General features: G+C 43.0%; 1 long non-coding RNA gene across 2 annotated transcripts in view; it reads left to right on the top strand.

The window, feature by feature from the left end:
* Positions 1 to 17,050, top strand: part of LOC137490442 (uncharacterized) — a 57,945-nt gene extending 40,895 nt beyond the window's left edge. Inside the window, exons 3-6 of one of the 2 annotated variants that reach the window (XR_015504084.1) lie at positions 14,568 to 14,679; positions 15,025 to 15,113; positions 15,699 to 15,783; positions 15,886 to 17,050. This is a non-coding gene — a long non-coding RNA (uncharacterized LOC137490442). Of the gene's footprint in view, positions 1 to 14,567; positions 14,680 to 15,009; positions 15,114 to 15,698; positions 15,784 to 15,885 lie in introns of both variants that reach the window. The other variant, XR_015504085.1, reaches the window with a different exon arrangement.
* Positions 17,051 to 17,631: the final 581 nt, after the last annotated feature.

The following is a 17,631-nucleotide window of genomic DNA, read 5'->3' as shown; positions in this document are numbered from 1 at the left end:
CCTGGTGACATGGAGCTGATCCGCGAATTACAGCACATTATGTTAGCTGACTAATCAGAGCCTTATGAGGGAGGTCTTTCCGAGGAACTAGGAAATATGACAGTCATTTTCATGTTGGCTAAGAAGCAGTATATAATCAAAGTAAGATTTATGAAAAAATAATGTGATTTTGATTTTTTTTTTTTTTTTACAAATGAAGCATGAGCACACATTGCTTTGCATCTTATAAACACAATTAAGCCTTAAAAATACAATCCTTTAAAGTAACATTACATTTTGTATAAAGACTTATTTATTTGAAATCTTTTTTTACATTTAAAAAATTCGTTTTCAGTGATAATAAAACAGTGACAGAAATTTCACAATAAATTAAAAATAAGGGGCAAATAAGATAAAAGTTTCAAGAGAAAGGCTGTCATTTTTTGTAAAATATACTCTAATAATAATTTTACAGTGTATGTTATTGTTTTCAGTGAAAATATATAGCTGAACGTATTTGATCACAATCAAATAATATTTGTATGATTTTGCCAATGTAATAAAAAACTTTAATTATTATTAATAAATTTATTCATTCATTTTCTTTTCAGCTTAGTCCCTTTATTTAGGGAATGAACCGCCAACTTATCCAGCATATGTTTTACGCAACAGATGTCCTTCCCATCACTGGGAAACATTCATACACACTCATTCACACACATACACTATGAACAATATAACCTAGCCAATTCACCTATATCGCATGTCTTTGGACTTGTGGGGGAAACCCGGAGCACCCAGAGGAAACCCATGCGAACACGTGGAGAACATGCAAACTCCACACAGAAACGGACTTAGCCAAGGCTTGAACCAGCGACTTTCTCGCTATGAGGTGAACATGCTACCCACTGCACCACTGGTTCACCCTATTAATAAATTACTAATAAAAATGAAATACTATTTAAATTATAATGTTGCTTACTACTATCCACATAAAAAAAAAAAAAAAAAAAAAAACACGTTTGTAGGATTATTTGATTTATTGTTTTTTTGTATCACTGTTGAATTCTTTCAGTCACTTTTTAGCAGTTTAATATATTTTTCTGAAAAGGAGTAGATAACTTTTATATCACACTTTTCCTGTAATATGTTTAATTTGGACATAATTGTTTAAACAATTCTGTTGCATCATAGCTAGCAGGTCACTGGTTCGAATCCTGGCTGGGTCAGTTGGCATTTCTGTGTGGAGTTTGGATGTTCTCCTTGTGTTGGCATGGGTGTCCATCGGGTGGTATTGTTTCCTCACAGTCCAAAGACACAGCCAAAGGAAAATGAATGAATAAATGTTTTACTTCTGCCATCAACTTTATTTCCTTCCTTTCCTTTACTCTTGAATCTGAATCTAATACTATTTTAGTGTTTTTATTCCTAGCAACTTCTTCAATACACACACAGACACACGCACACACGCATGTGCACACACACACACACACACACACACACACACACACACACACACACACACACACACACACACACACACACACACACACACACTACTTTAGTTGCTTGTTAAAACTGCTTATTTAAAATGAGTTAAAACAACCCAATTTGTATTTCCTTTTTGGATACAAATTAATTGTTTCATGTTCAATCCACTTAATTATATAAAAAACAATTAAGTTAACAATCAATTTGTGTTGGGATAACATAAAGGAATTGTGTGGAACCCAGTATTTTTACAGTGCAGCTCAGTACTTCGGCTTCTCAGTACATCAGCACATACTGCATCTAATTTATCCTATATGTAGCTCCAAACCTTGTAGCTTCCACCTCTTTCTCCCTTTCCATCTATCCCTCAGTTTTTTAATTTATTGTCTTCCATCCTGAGGACATTGCACCTCTCAGTGTCATGTCCTTGCAGGTGGAGAAGGGAGAGTCTGGCCACAAGCCATGCTGCTCTCCATAATTTCATCCATGATTCATATTTAATGCTTTAAATTACAGCCAGCCTCTCCCTCTTTCTCCATGTCTGACAGTGACATGATGGGCAGAAAAATCAGCTCTCGACTGTCTGATAAAAGATCTGATAATAATTTCCAATTCCAATTACTGGTCCAGGAAACTGTAGTCTCTATTCAATTATCAATTCCCTGCTGTTATTATGATTATTATTTTTTCCCTGAAATGAATTCTCTCAACCTGCCAGAGGTAAAAAAAAAAAAAAAAAAAGTATAAAGCTCATTGTAAATCAGTACCTTAACCATTTGCATTATGTGCAAGGCTTAGATATTAGTAGATATTGGTATAATTTAAGTCATTTGCTATTTGACATGCAGAGACAAAAAATTAAATAGTGAAAACAAACACCATTATCTTAATGGAACAGTGTCTAATTTAAACTGATCGAGGGCGCGTATTCACAACAAACAAAGGTGTAGTTTAATGATGGTGCGATGGTGTGAGTGTGGAATCATAGGAGATGTCTTCATTACATCCTCCTGCTGAAATCAAACCTAAAATTGAAGTTGTATTAGGTCATTAGCCAGCCTGATCTCACGAGGAAACTGATATCTATTTTATGTTTGGTCAGTTTAGTGGCTAATTTAGCCATATGAAAATGTATGACTTTAAAAAGGAGGCATGGCACCCAACCTCACCTAAACCCAACCATCATTGGGGATGAACAAATTGTACTAAATTTTACAAACGAGATACAAACAGTGATGGCAAAAGTACACAGATCCTTTACTTAAGTAGAAGTACAGATACTCACGTTTAAAGTGACTCTGGTGAAAGTAAAAGTACAGTCTAAACTTTTGTACCTAAGTAAAAGTAAAGAAGTATGGCCTCAAAAATGTACAAAAGTAAAAAAATTTAAAAGTACTTGTTTCAGTCACAGTCCAAAAACATGCGGTATGTGAATAATAGGTAACTAAATTGGCAGTAGTGTATACGTGTGTGTATATAAATGTGTGTATAGGTGTTTCCCAGTACTGGGGTGCAGCTGGAAGGCTAACAACAATGCTTAAAAAGGAGGCCCATGCATCATCATCCTGACACAAACTCACAGTGTTTAGTTTTTCAGCTGTTAGATCAAAAACATCAGCTGCTATTCATGCTAATACACTCTAAAAAATATTCTGTAGGCCTGTTTATCTTTATAAATAATGTCTTACATTTTACACTGAATTTTGTCCAATATATATATATATATATATATATATATATATATATATATATATATATATATATATATATATATATATATATATGTATAATTTTTTTTTCTTTTGCTAAAATAAAGTCTTATCAAATTTGACTGCAAACCTTTTTTTTTTTTGCATTATGCTAAAGCTGTTGTTTAACGCCTTGTCACTAAATAAAGGGCGTCAATGTGATCGTACACACCAACGAGCAAAACGCCAGGCGAAAAAGTGCCATTTAAAAAAAATAAAATGCCTCATGCTCGTTTTTTTGTTTTGACGCGCCGTGTCTAAACCTTCTCCACCAATCAGATTGGCACTTTTGTTCACGTGCACGGAGCTGCTGAAGTTACAGTACACAGCATCTGGAGGCCCTCAAGCGCAAAACTGTCAATGTGAGTGCACATTGAAGAAGATGCTCAGAGACTATATGAACGTTTAGCTGCTTATTACTCTGTGAACAATAATCATTTCTTCATCGCTAGAGCTGAAGCTGCTGCTTGAACCATCCATGCTTGTTCGAGTCACCAATAACTTTAACAACAAGCCTAGATATGAACAACAAGCGTTTGAACTTCCTCTCCTCCTCTTCTTTTGTGTCATAACCGGGTGTCAGAAGCTTAAAGTTGTTTAGCGCCATCTAACGTCAAGGAGTGATTTTGCATACTCTTCTGCTTAAAGCCAGTGAAAATCACTTGGGTTTGAATAAGGAAAAACGTCTTGTAAAACGCTGACAATAAATTCAAACGAAAAGCGTCCCAGATATTGTATAAAAATGTAAAAAGTAAAAGTAAAAAGTTGTCAAAAAAATTTGTAGTGGAGTAAAGTACTGATACCAGAAAAAACTACTTAAGTACAGTAACAAAGTATTTGTACTTCGTTACTTCTCATCTCTGGATACAAATTAGCCGCTAAATCAAAAAGTTGCAAATTGCTGTAAGAACGTGTTAGATTGGCATTGCAGGACACTTTCCACATCACCAGTTATAATATTTCTCTGAATTGAATATTCTTTAAAACATTTGGCATAATGTAACTATAAATCAGTGACATATATAACACTGTTTAATGGTTTTTAGATATTTTAATGAAAATTTTTTGCATACTGTGCCTTCAAACTAATGAAATATAATTTGCATTTACATAGCCTGTGGCTTTTTTGGAGCATAACATACCATAACGAACTGCTTGAAATTACACTGATAAAAAGAGCTGCTGCGTTGATTATTTGAAGCAAAACCATCCAAACGGATTTGTTTTTTGAAATTTGACAGAATTCTGATCTTTGTTATCAAGCAGGAGTCAAATGAATAAGTAGTGGTTTTAAACTGAAAAAAGGCTCTTAAAGTTCTTTACTTTTGGAATCCACCCTCGATTCTCAAACTGAGAATTGAGTCTTTTAGTTTTGTACTAGTTTTAGAAGAAAAAACCCACAAAAATGTAAATCTCAACTGTTAAAGGGAATCTATGATGAAAATCATCTTTTGTAGGCTGTTTAGACAGAACTGTGTGGTATAGGTAGGTGTTTGTGTCCACATATTGGAGTTACATAAACAAAACAAGTCTCTTTTTTTAAATTTATAGATGTTAAAATCCAAATCCCAGTGATTTTGAGGCCTACCACAGCGTGATGATTTCCCCTTCCCACTGAATTGATCGACATGTGCCATGTTTCTATAATAACATGTATACATACGTCCACAGAAAAACATTTTTGCAATTAAATTTGCATTAACAAATATGTTACAACTCTCTGTGATCAGCTGCTCCTCAACAATTTATTTTACAAGTTTAAAATGTTTTTAAAATAAAACATGTTTGTAATAAAAACAGTAAAATGTGTGAAAATGTGTGTGTGTACTGCAAACAGCATTTGTGTGTGACTCATCATTTCAGAAAGGCTTGAATAAACTCAACCACAAATACATCAAATAACTTACTTAGTATTTTTTTACTCGTGAACTTATTTCAGCTTCGTCTGTTTTTGTTTCTATCATTGACAGCTGTTAAACTGTTGTAACACATGCACTTCGGAGCGGTGGGTGGAGAGAAGCAGCTCATTTGCATTTAAAGCCGCAGGCTACTAAAACAGCTACAGTGTACTCAGACAAAAAAATGGGCAGATTCTGAATTATATAATAAAAAAATCTGATGGGTGTTTTGAGCTGAAACTTTACTGACACATTCTGGAGACATCGAAGTCTTATTTTACATCTTGTAAAAAGATTAAAATAGGTGCCCTTTAGTACATTACAATGATACTTAAGCCTGTTTTTAATACGATTATGTTGTTTGTTTGTTTGTTTGTTTGTGTACGTTATCGTCTTTCAAGGGGAAACATTCAGCAAGTTCTGACACAATAAAAAATATAAAAAACAAACATGCAAAAAGGAATTGCATACACTAAGAAAAACATATGCACACTATAGATCAGTGTTCAACAGTCTGATTGACACTGAGATAAAAGAGTTCCCCTTCGGTTGGGGAACTTCAGTGCCATGAATGGGAGGATTCGGATCAGAAGCCGCTTGTCTGAAGAGTATTGAACGGGCCAATGAATGAAATTAATTGGCAGCGTAAGCTTGCGCAGGTGTGCGGCATCTGCAATTATCTCAGCATATAAGCACACCTGAAGCCAGCAGACGCCATCCTTTTCGCTTCAGATCCTTTCTGAGTGAGTCGATGAGGGTTCCTCTTGCTGATCAGCACTTCAGAGCGAACGAGTGTGTCTCCCGGTCCAGAGTGGGTCTTCGCGGTGGCAGACGGTCGAGCTGGGTTTCTCCCTTGCCTGCGGTTCTTTGGGTCTGGTCCTCCAGAGCGGTGCGTATTGTTGCAAACTTTCCTAAAAGAGCAACACAGTCGTGCAGCACGTCCTTTTCAGGATGGCGCTCCGACTGTGCGTTTCTGGATGCGGGGGTTTCCTGGCTCCGGATGATGGACACGATCACTGCATTGCATGTTTGGGGGTCCAGCATGTTAATGCGGTGCTCGCGGGCGGTTCATGTCGTCATTGCGATGCCATGACCGTTGCACAGCTAAGATCGCGGCTAACTTTCGCAAGAGAGCGAGCCACCCCAGTTGCCTCCTGTTCTAAAAAAGCAGCGGGCGCTCGGGCAGATCTGAGGGTTTCAGCGGGAGATAATCCGCCGCCCACGAGCTCGCGGACCTCTCGCTCCTCACGGTGCTCCATCCAAGCTTCGGGTAGTGGGAGTGATCCGTCTAACCAGATGGTAGCTCTCACACTCGCTGACACCGGAGATCAGATGTCCTCTGCGGCATCGGAGGGTGGGCTTTCACTGTCCGACGAAGATCCGGACCCGCTCGCCCCCTCCAGGCAGGTGAGCGCTGTCAAATCGGATCCTGAAGCGGACATGTTAGCCGTGCTTTCCCGGGCTGCTTCGGCCGTGGGGTTGGAGATGGTTTATCCCCCAGCTCCGCGGCCGGACCGACTAGATGGGTGCTACGTAGAGGACCAGAAGGCGAAGCCTTCGAAGCCTCTTGTCCCCTTCTTCCCGGAAGTGCACAGTAGGCTCACGCAGTCTTGGAGGGCACCTTTCTCTGCCCGTGCTGCGTGTGCCTCCGCCCTCACCGCCCTTGACGGCGGAGCTGCCAGGGGGTATGAGGCGATCCCGTCAGTGGAGCGCGCTATCGCAGTCAATCTTTGTCCGCGTGGCGCCTCTACGTGGCGGGGTTTGCCCCGCCTCCCGTCCAAAGCCTGTAGGTTGTCTGCCTCCCACGGAGCCAGGGCTTATAAGGCTGCGGGCCAGGCTGCTTCTGCTTTGCACGCGATGGCCACCTACCAGCGCTACCAAGCGCAGGCGCTGGCCGAGCTGCACGAGGGCGGGTCCAACCCAAGCTTATTACATGAGCTGCGCACCGCGACCGACTATGCTCTTCGGACTACTAAGTCCGCCGCGTGTGCGCTGGGGAGGAAGATGTCCACACTTGTGGTTTAGGAACGCCACCTCTGGCTAAACCTGGCCGATATGCGCGATGTTGACAAAGTTCGCTTTCTTGACTCGCCCATATCCCAGGCTGGCCTGTTCGGCGACACCGTCGGTGAATTCACCCAGGAATTCAAGGCGGTGAAAGAGCAGTCGGATGCGATGGGCAATGTCATCTATCGGCGTGGCCGTAAGCCCGCTCCGCCCGCCGAGCCATCCACCTCCGCTGTTCCTCGCCGAGGGCGCCCGCCAACGAGTGCTGCCCCGCCCCCGCCTGCGCCTCCGGCCAAGCGGGCGCGGCGTACACCTCAAAAGCAGGCAGCCCCTCCTGCCCAGGGCGCCGTTAAGTCCGGTAAACGGACCGCGAATCGTCCCTGAGACAGGCCATCCGGAGAAGAGGAAACTTGCTCTTTCCCCGCTGGAGGGCGGGGCCCCGATAACAACGGTACTTTTCAGTGCCACCAAAACATCAGTAAAAGAGCACTTTTTCCCTTCCCCGGATGTGACTGCACGAGTTCTGCCAGTCCGGGACGCGCTGCCTTCCGGCTCGCAGACTCTACGTGCTTCGCCAGTGGCTCACGAGCGCTGGGGGGACGGTCTCCCTTGCCTCAGCCCTCCAGCCCCCTCTCCGGAGTCAGGGTGCGGAGCCAGAGCAAATCGCTCTCCTCCAGCTCCTCCGCGGGACCCTCGTGCTTCCCGGATCAGCACACCCACTCCGCGCTGCCCCACCGCTGGTACGTCAGCGATTGTAGCGATGACTCCATTAGCGAGGGCTCTGCCTGCCTGGTTAGCGCGGGCCAGCCCCTCGCGGTGGCTCATACGCACAATCAGACTCGGTTACGCGATTCAGTTCGCGAAAAGGCCCCCCAAGTTTACGGGCGTGTATTTCTCCAGGGTCAACCCCCTGTCCGCCCCTGTCTTGCGAGAGGAGATTGCTGCCCTCCTGGCGAAGGGTGCAATCGAGCCGGTTCCTCCAGCCGAGACGGAGAGTGGGTTTTACAGCCCATACTTCATCGTACCCAAAAAGAGCGGTGGGTCACGGCCAATCCTAGATCTGCGCGTTTTGAACCGCTGTCTGCACAGGCTACCGTTCAGAATGCTCACGCAGAGGCGCATTCTCCAATGCGTTCGTCCTCAGGATTGGTTTGCAGCCATAGACCTGAAGGACGCGTATTTCCATGTCTCCATTCTTCCACGCCACCGCCAATTTCTGCGGTTTGCGTTCGAAGGTCGAGCGTGGCAGTACAAGGTCCTCCCCTTCGGGCTCTCTCTGTCTCCGCGGGTCTTCACCAAACTCGCGGAGGGTGCCCTAGCGCCCCTTCGGCTCGCGGGCATTCGCATACTCAATTATCTCGACGACTGGCTGATTTTAGCCCACTCACGGGAGCAATTGATTATGCACAGGGACAAGGTGCTTCGGCATCTCCGCCTACTGGGGCTTCAGGTCAACCGAGAAAAGAGCAAACTCGCCACCGTGCAGAGGATTTCTTTTCTCGGGATGGAGCTGGACTCGATCACCATGGTAGCGCACCTCTCCGAGGAACGCGCTCGCCTGTTGCTGAACTGTCTGAGGGAGCTCGACAGCAAACTAGTGGTCCCACTGAAGTTCTTTCAGAGGCTCCTGGGGCATATGGCATCCGCAGCCGCCGTCACGCCGCTCGGGTTGCTCCATATGAGACCACTTCAGCACTGGCTTCACGATCGGGTCCCCAGACGCGCATGGCACGCGGGCACACACCGGGTCTCGGTTACTGCGCTGTGTCGCCGCGCCCTTAGCCCTTGGAACGACCCCTCGTTCCTACAGGCCGGTGTGCCTCTAGGACAGGCGTCCAGCCATGTTGTTGTTTCAACAGACGCTTCCAACACGGGTTAGGGGGCCGTGTGTCGCGGGCATGCGGCTGCGGGCCTGTGGAAGGGTGCCCAGCTGCATTGGCATATCAATCGCCTAGAGCTGTTGGCAGTGTTCCTCGCTCTCCACCGCTTTTTACCGGTGCTGGAGCGGCAACACGTGCTGGTCAGGACGGACAGTATGGCGGCGGCGGCGTATATCAACCGCATGGGGGGTATGCGCTCTCGCCGCATGTCTCAGCTCGCCCGCCGTCTGCTCCTCTGGAGTCACCCGCGGCTGAAATCGCTGCGCGCCATTCACGTTCCAGGCACGCTCAATCGTGCAGCCGATGCGCTCTCACGACAGCTGTTACGCCCTGGAGAATGGAGACTCCACCCCGAGTCTGTTCAGTTGATATGGGCGCGATTCGGGGAGGCCCAGATCGATCTGTTTGCTTCCCCCGAGAACGCTCACTGCCAGTTGTTTTTTTCCCTGACCAAGGGCTCTCTCGGCACGGATGCACTGGCCCACAGCTGGCCTCGGGGCATGCGCAAGTATGCATTTCCCCCAGTGAGCCTGCTCGCGCAGTTTCTGTGCAAGGTCAGGGAGGACGAGGAACAGGTTCTGCTAGTTGCGCCCCTTTGGCCCAACCGGACCTGGATATCAGAGCTCTCACTCCTCGCGACGGCCCTCCCCTGGCGGATCCCTTTGAGAGAGGACCTACTTTCTCAGGGACAGGGCACCATCTGGCACCCTCGCCCCGATCTTTGGAACCTCCACGTGTGGTCCCTAGATGCGAGGAAGACTTAGGTAACCTACCGACTGCGGTGGTTAATACCATGACTCAGGCTAGAGCCCCCTCCACGAGGCGCGCCTACGCCCTGAAGTGGAGTCTATTCACTGAATGGTGGGTCTCTCGCAGAGAAGACCCCCGAAATTGCCAGATTAGTGTTGTGCTCTCTTTCCTTCAAGAGAAGTTGGACAGCAGGCTGTCGCCCTCCACTCTCAAGGTTTACGTGGCCGCCATCTCCGCTTATCATAGCGCGGTAGCTGGCGGCACCGTGGGAAAGCATAACCTGGTCATCCAGTTCCTTAGGGGTGCTAGGCGAATTAATCCATCTCGCCCCCCTCTCATGCCCTCTTGGGATCTCGCCCTCGTTCTCACGAGTCTGCGATCCGATCCCTTTGAGCCACTCGAATCAGTATCTCTAAGATTTCTGTCCCTGAAGACAGCTCTGCTGGTTGCGTTGGCCTCCATCAAGAGGGTCGGGGACCTGGAGGCATTTTCGGTCAGTGACTCGTGCCTGGAATTCGGGCCGGATTACTCTCACGTCATCCTGAGACCCCGCCCCGGTTATGTGCCCAAGGTTCCTACCACCCCCTTTAGAGATCAGGTAGTGAACCTGCAAGCGCTGCCCCCGGAGGAGGCAGACCCAGCCCTTTCTTTACTTTGTCCAGTTCGCTCTCTGCGCATTTATGTGGACCGTACTCAGAATTTTAGATCATCTGAGCAGCTCTTTGTCTGTTATGGCGGTCGGCAGCAGGGAAGTGCCGTATCGAAACAAAGATTATCCCACTGGATTGTGGATGCCATTTCACTCGCTTATTCGAGTCGAGGTCAGCCGTGTCCCCCGGGAGTACGTGCACACTCCACTCGGAGCGTTGCATCCTCTTGGGCGCGTGCACGCGGCGCCTCTCTAACAGACATCTGTAGAGCTGCGGGCTGGGCGACACCCAACACATTTGCAAGGTTTTACAATCTGCGAGTGGAGCCGGTTTCCTCAAGGGTATTAGGTAACCCTTTGGTGATTGAGGAGACAACTCGGTAGGGTGTTGAAACACGCTTGCTGCGCCATTCTCTCTAACACGGAGGTACGTGCGCCTTTTTATCTGTCAGTAAAGTTCCCCGTCAGGTGAGCCCTGCAGATTCCTCTGTGGCCCCCAGCACTGACTCAGCGGAGGAGTCACTTGCTGGCCCACTACGTTGTAGGTCTGCCCGCTGGTCAGCCCGCGTTTTGGGTATAGGTGCCTGCTATGCGTGATCCCCACTAGGCAATCCCATATGCTTATTCCACCACGGTTAAGTCCCCCCCTGGGCGGACCCGTGTCTTCCCTCTCCGCTAACCACTCTTTTGCTATGCGTACTCCCCCTTTTTAGGGCTAGTCCATATGTAAATTCTGCCATCTATCCCCCCCTTGGGTAACGGATGGCCTCCGCAGCGTCCTCCCTATCGGGATTGCACGCTTCCCAACGTACTGTCGTATTTCCTAGAATTATCTAGATGCTCACGACTTCCCAAAAAATATATCTAAATCCGTAAAACTTCTGTTGAAGTAGGATAAATTAGGGCCAGGGACACGTTGGAGGACCGCGCCCCCCATGATGTGGGTGCGTCACGCTTGCTTACTATCTCCTCATCGGGGGTGTTGGTAAGGTGCAGTCATTATGGCGCTTTCCATACTTCTCCCATTCATGGCACTGAAGTTCCCCAACCGAAGGGGAACGTTCGAGGTTACAGAAGTAACCCTTCGTTCCCCGAGGAGGGGAACGGAAGTGCCATATTCCGTCGCCATAATGACTGTCCCTTAGCTGTTTGAAAGTCTCTTCAGCTTAAAAGGATGGCGTCTGCTGGCTTCAGGTGTGCTTATATGCTGAGATAATTGCAGATGCCGCACACCTGCGCAAGCTTACGCTGCCAATTAATTTCATTCATTGGCCCGTTCAATACTCTCCAGACTAGCAGCTTCTGATCCGAATCCTCCCATTCATGGCACTTCCGTTCCCCTCCTCGGGGAACGAAGGGTTACTTCTGTAACCTCGAACGTTCTTAAGTCTATTCTGCTTCCAGAGGAAGGTTCTGTATCTACTACCAGAAAGTAAGAGATCATAACATGGGAAGCGTACATGAGATGGATTGTTTAGAATGAGTGTATTGCTCCTAGAGTGTTTGAATACTGGTAAAAGTTTCAAATCCTATTAGCACTATTAGTCATGACAGCGGTGGCGCAGTAGGTAGTGCTGTCGCCTCACAGCAAGAAGGTCGCTGGTTCGAGCCTCAGCTGGCTCAGTTGGTGTTTCTGTGTGGAGTTTGTATGTTTTCCCCATGTTCACGTGGGTTTTCTCTGAGTGCTCTGGTTTAGCCCACAATCCTAAGACATGCGGTACAGGTGAATTGGGTATGCTAAACTGTAGTGTATGAGTGTCTATGGATGTTAGAAGGGCATCCGCTGCCTAAAACATATGCTGGATAAGTTGGCGATTGATTCCGCTGTGGTGACCCCAGATTAATAAAGGGACTATGCCAAAAAGAAAATGAATGAATAGTCATGACAGCATATGTTTTTTAGTTCATTGTGCCTTATTAAATTAGGTTCTAACTTAATTTCATAAGTTACAGAAGCAGTTTTAAGTCAGGTTAACACAATATAAGTTCAATAGACTCATAAGATAAATTTGATTTAGCTTAAAAATTTAGGGCAACAAGGATATTTTACAGTGTACTAGAACCAAAAGTAATATAGCATTTATATTTACATCACATAATCATTTTGATAAATGTTTGTTTCTAGGGAATTATCCTATTCAGGGAATTGTTAAAATAAGATTTGTACTTAACAACTTATAAATACACTGCAGCATAACAGGTAATGAGTACTGACCGGTGCAAGTACAGCTTTAGTTCGGTTTAAATTATCATCCCAGACTTTTGCTCTGTCCTCACAGTGATCTTCAAATAAGATCGAATCCGAGGAAGACACTTTGACTCTCACTTCGTGGGGCTCTTTGAAGGCATTTGCATTTTTTAACGTGTTTTTGAAAAGTAATCTAAAGGGGAGGCCCAGAACTCATTTGGAGTTTTAAGATAGCTACTGTATAAAATATTAGCCCCTGAAGACACCACCGAAAGAGCTTCTCAGGAAATGATTATTTCAGCATGTGAGTGAGGTGGAAGTGGCAGATGTGTGTTTCACACCGACCTACCTGACATGCGTGCACCCACGCACACACACACACACACACACACACACACACACACACACACACACACACACACACACACACACACACACACACACACTCGCATACACTCGCACACACTCCCCCAGTTGCCATTTAGATGATTGCATTTATCTTTTTGCTTTTAGCTTGTGTCCTGACATGTTCTGTCCTCTCTGCATGGGAGAATCTCCTGCAGCTGCTGCTTTGATATTAGCTTTATGAATTTGCGTGAAGCTCATATACCTCAGTAATCTGCCCCAATGTGCTGCCAGTACTCTATCTCTTCTCTTTCTATCCTTTCTTCTCTCTCGTCTCTCTTCATCTCCAAACATTAATCCTGCATCAAAGTCTTGAATGTGCTCTTTTCGGTCTCTGTCTGTGTTTATTATTGAAATGAATGCGGGGTGACTAGACTCTGATGGGATGGAGACCCTTGGCAGCTTCTCTCCCACTGTTTTCACTTGATTGAATGTTCTACGTTTTTCTGAATGTCACACAGACCAGGCTACTCTCATATCTCAGGTAAATCGAAGAAAAAAAAGAAAAACAAGGTCTCGCAGCTCTTGCTTTGACACTTGCTTTTCTGTTTGTGAGGCTGGAAATCTAGAGTGTATTATTGATCTGATGGTGAAAGCCCTTTTTATGAGGAACACTTTACTCTGAGCTCTTAGATTAGGAGGTTAGTTTTGATTGATTGCTTGTTAGTTGTTGTTTTTTTTTGCATGAAGAACTGTGCACATGGTTTGTGGATAGGAAAACAGTATATATTTTTATTTATTAAATATATGTGTTTATATTTATTTGTGTGTTTATTGTTTCAAAAGCAGAGTTTTCTCTTAGTGAATTACTAGTGAGTTACTGATGCATGGGTAGACCTTTTAAGAGATTAGCAAAATATTTGTTGTTTGTTTTGTTTTATTTTTTTATATTTTATATTTAATGTTTTATTTTCATTTTCCTTTTATTAAACTTTTATACTGCAGTTGCCATTACTAGCTCTTTGCCTTGGCTGGTTGCAAGAAAGTGGACCCAGTTTCAGCAATCAACAAAACAAAGCTATTTATTGATGGAATTAAGCACAAGTAGGCAGACAAGGGGATGACAAGGTCCAAACACTAGAGGCGATAACAAGGTAAAGCCAGTGGTAGGGATAAGATCAACCCAGGCTCATTCAGAAAACGTACCTCTATATACATTTCTGGAGACCACCAAATATGTCTGAGGAGTTATGTTTTTTTTTTTGTCAACTAGAATCCACCAGAGGCCACTGTGTACGCTTTTTGGGATCTCAAATTTCTCTCGCGAGTGCCATTCATGCCTGCTGTTCTCGCATAATACCACTAGAGGCAGCTGTCGACTGACTGTATGACTGACTGAATAACTGACTGACCGATCGACTGACACACACTCCTCCTTCCCTAACCCCAACCAATTGTCTTGATTGACTTGTCCAACCACTCCCCTAAACCCAACTAACAATTTTCAATAGCAATTCAGAAAAAGAAATCTCTCGACTGATTTTTACCACATTTTCAGATTTTACCACATTCTCACCCTGTCATTTACTTGTTTATTTAATTTTTTGGCTTCTGATTTTGTCTTGCTTTCAGGAATCGTTCATCACTCAACTGCAGTCAACTCCTCTCTACATCTGAAGTGCGCCAGCGTATGCTGTGAGCCACCAAATAAACTGGTAACAGCGAGAAAGCGATCCATACGCAGGTAAGTGGTCAGCTGAAAGCATGAAAAGGAACAGCGTCATACTGCCCTGTAGCATTCGTTTTAAAGATGAAATGCAGTCATACGTACTTCTGGCTACATATTTCGTAATCTCCAGAAATGTAAATAAGGCTGCGTTTTTGTCACGGTCACACAATGAAGACAAGGATAGTTATGTCTTTCAGTCAGTTTTTTCAAAACAATGTGGATATTTCAGGATTAGAAGCAGGTAAGTGATAATTGTAGAAAAATAGCGGTCTTGTAAGCAGTTCATAAGGTAAACAAAGGATCTTCCATCAACCAGAGTATAATAGTCACTACCCTTATTCACAGCTTTTGCATCCACAGGAGGAGGGAGACATCCACGGAAGGCAAGTGTGGGAGAAGATGACGTGAACCATCCGACTTCGATTCTAGCCGATGAACGGCTGGAAAAGGTGAGTCTATATAGTGAACTGTGATTGATGGTGCAGGTGTGTGTAATTAGAACTCGGGTGTTTGTGCAAGGGTGTGGTGAGAGGTGGCTGGAGAGGGAGAGTGATGATTAGAGCTGCAGGAATAGGATGGTGAGGGAGAATGGTAATTAGAGAAGCAGGAGCAAGCCGTGGATGTGACAATTGTTTTAGAAAGAGCTTATATTGGATATGTTTATGTAACAATGAAAAAATAAAAGCTTCTAAAAATGCATTCGGCCAATAAAGTTAAGATTCAATTTCTTGCACGTCCCTATTTGTAAACCATTGCAGCAAAAAGGGTTTGTGATATCAGTATTTAAATGTTTCTAATCATTTCATGTATATTCTCATTTCTTTCCATGAAAACTAACTTGCTTAATGAAACCTTTGCAACAATATTCATGTTAGATTTTTTTTCTGAAATTTCAATTCAAATTTAATTGCAGGCTATTGGAAAAATACATAACATATAAACCTGCAGAGTGAACAGACTTGCATTGTAAGGGAGAAAAATATACCAATAAATTTGACATGCCACAGTAATTATGTTTTTGTTTTCATTTTTAGTCAGCTTTCCAGTATTTTATTGGTTGTGCCCCCGAAATGGCCCCATGCTGGTGTGGAGACCTTGGACCCCTGCTGCAAATCTAATGTATGACTCACAATTCAAGATGTTCTTGACCTAATGAGCTTTAAAGCAAATACATCCAGGTGCTTTTCTAAGAGAAACCGTGTAGTGTTTTTGTGCCGCCAGATCAGAGGTGTTGCAGTGTGACCCAAGGTGAAGATGAAGATGAAGAGCTGACAGTCTGACTGAGCACTGACCTCAAAACAGCTTCCTTTATTCTGCACTGCTGTCATGAGAACAGAGACACGTCACATGCTTTCTTCATTTAGAGCACTACTGACGCTCAGAGAAATGGCAGAATGGGTTGCTTATAAAAATTATACACATACCCGTTTTTCCTATACAAATATATTTCCAAAGGAGCTGTTGACATGAAATTATACCAGATTTCAAATAAAAGAAACATGCAATCCAAACATAATGTACACATAAATCAAAACCTTAATTCTTCATAAACTAAGTTATGTGTAATAACAATAGAATGACACAAGAAGAAATTACTGAACTATTGAAATGCAGTCATTACTTTGTATAAAAGGCTTATTATTGGCTCTTGCATGGAGAATGAGTTGCATGCATTGCTTAGGTGTGATTTGTTTAATGTGCTTTTTACACCTTTCTTTTCTTTATGTGTTCAATAATTTTCCACTGTGTCATTTCATGTTATTACACATAACTATAATTTGATGGGACTTTAGTTTAAGTAACAATTAACACCAGTTATTACTGGCTTATTACCTGTTTATTATTATCATATTAACTGTTTATTAGCACTAAAGTATGATCATATTTTGCATTTATAATCCTACCCAAAATTTAAACCAAACTACTACCATACTTACTATTATTAAGCAGCATTTCATGAGCTAAAGTCTCAATTAATGGTTTGTTAATGGGTTAATACAAACATCGGGTAATCATTTCAAGTCACCAGCACTTGAGAAATACATTTTCTGGGTAAATTATGACATGTTCAGTACTTATTTTTAGTGACTAAAACGACAGTAATAATTTGGTTTAAAATATTAGGATTAATTTTTGTATTAATATATATATTGAGATTTTCTCATTTTACTTAAAGGGCTGGCTCAATTATGTGATTAACTTCATGTTGTTCCAAGCCCCTGAAACTTTCGTTTGTCTTCAGAACGTAAATTAAGTTTTTTTTAGGTGAAATTTGAGGGATCTCTAAGCCTCCATAAACAGCAAGGTTTCTGGCTCGTTTAAAGTCGAGAAAGGTACCAAAAATACAAAATAAAACATTTTTAAATTCTGTGCACATTAAACATACAAAAAATATTAGAAATATAATAAACTTCTAAAATAATATTTTGTATCTTATAGAGTCGAAGACAAAATGATTAGACCTCTTTTGAAAATAAAATTATATATATATATATATATATATATATATATATATATATATATATATATATATATATATATATATATATATATATATATATATATATATCCCAAGGTAACAGAGCAAGGAAGTTTTTTTTTAATATATATATAGTGATTTCTATTATATTTTTTCTGCAGAAAGTAATATAAGCTATTTAAAGTTTAGCACTATTAGCAACCTTATTTTAAAACCCCTGTTGTTCAGTGACATGCCTATTTAACTTATTGTCTAATTAACTTAATTAACCTAGTTAAGCCTTTAAATTGCATCTTGTAAATTATCTGGAGAAAAAGGATGCACTCATAATGGCAAGGGTAAAATAAATAAGTTATTAGAAATTAGTTATTAAAACTGTAAAAAAAAAATCACAACAATCCATGTGTTCCAATATTTTATATGTTAAACAACACTTGGGAAATATTTGAAAAAGAATGAAAATTTAACAGGAGGATTTTCTAACAGTT

The sequence above is a fragment of the Danio rerio genome, chromosome 12 (genome assembly GCF_052040795.2).
Source record: "Danio rerio strain M-AB ecotype USA chromosome 12, GRCz13ab, whole genome shotgun sequence".
Lineage (NCBI taxonomy): Eukaryota > Metazoa > Chordata > Actinopteri > Cypriniformes > Danionidae > Danio > Danio rerio.
Note: the sequence above shows the minus strand (reverse complement) of the source record. Positions and strands in the feature narration are given on the sequence as shown.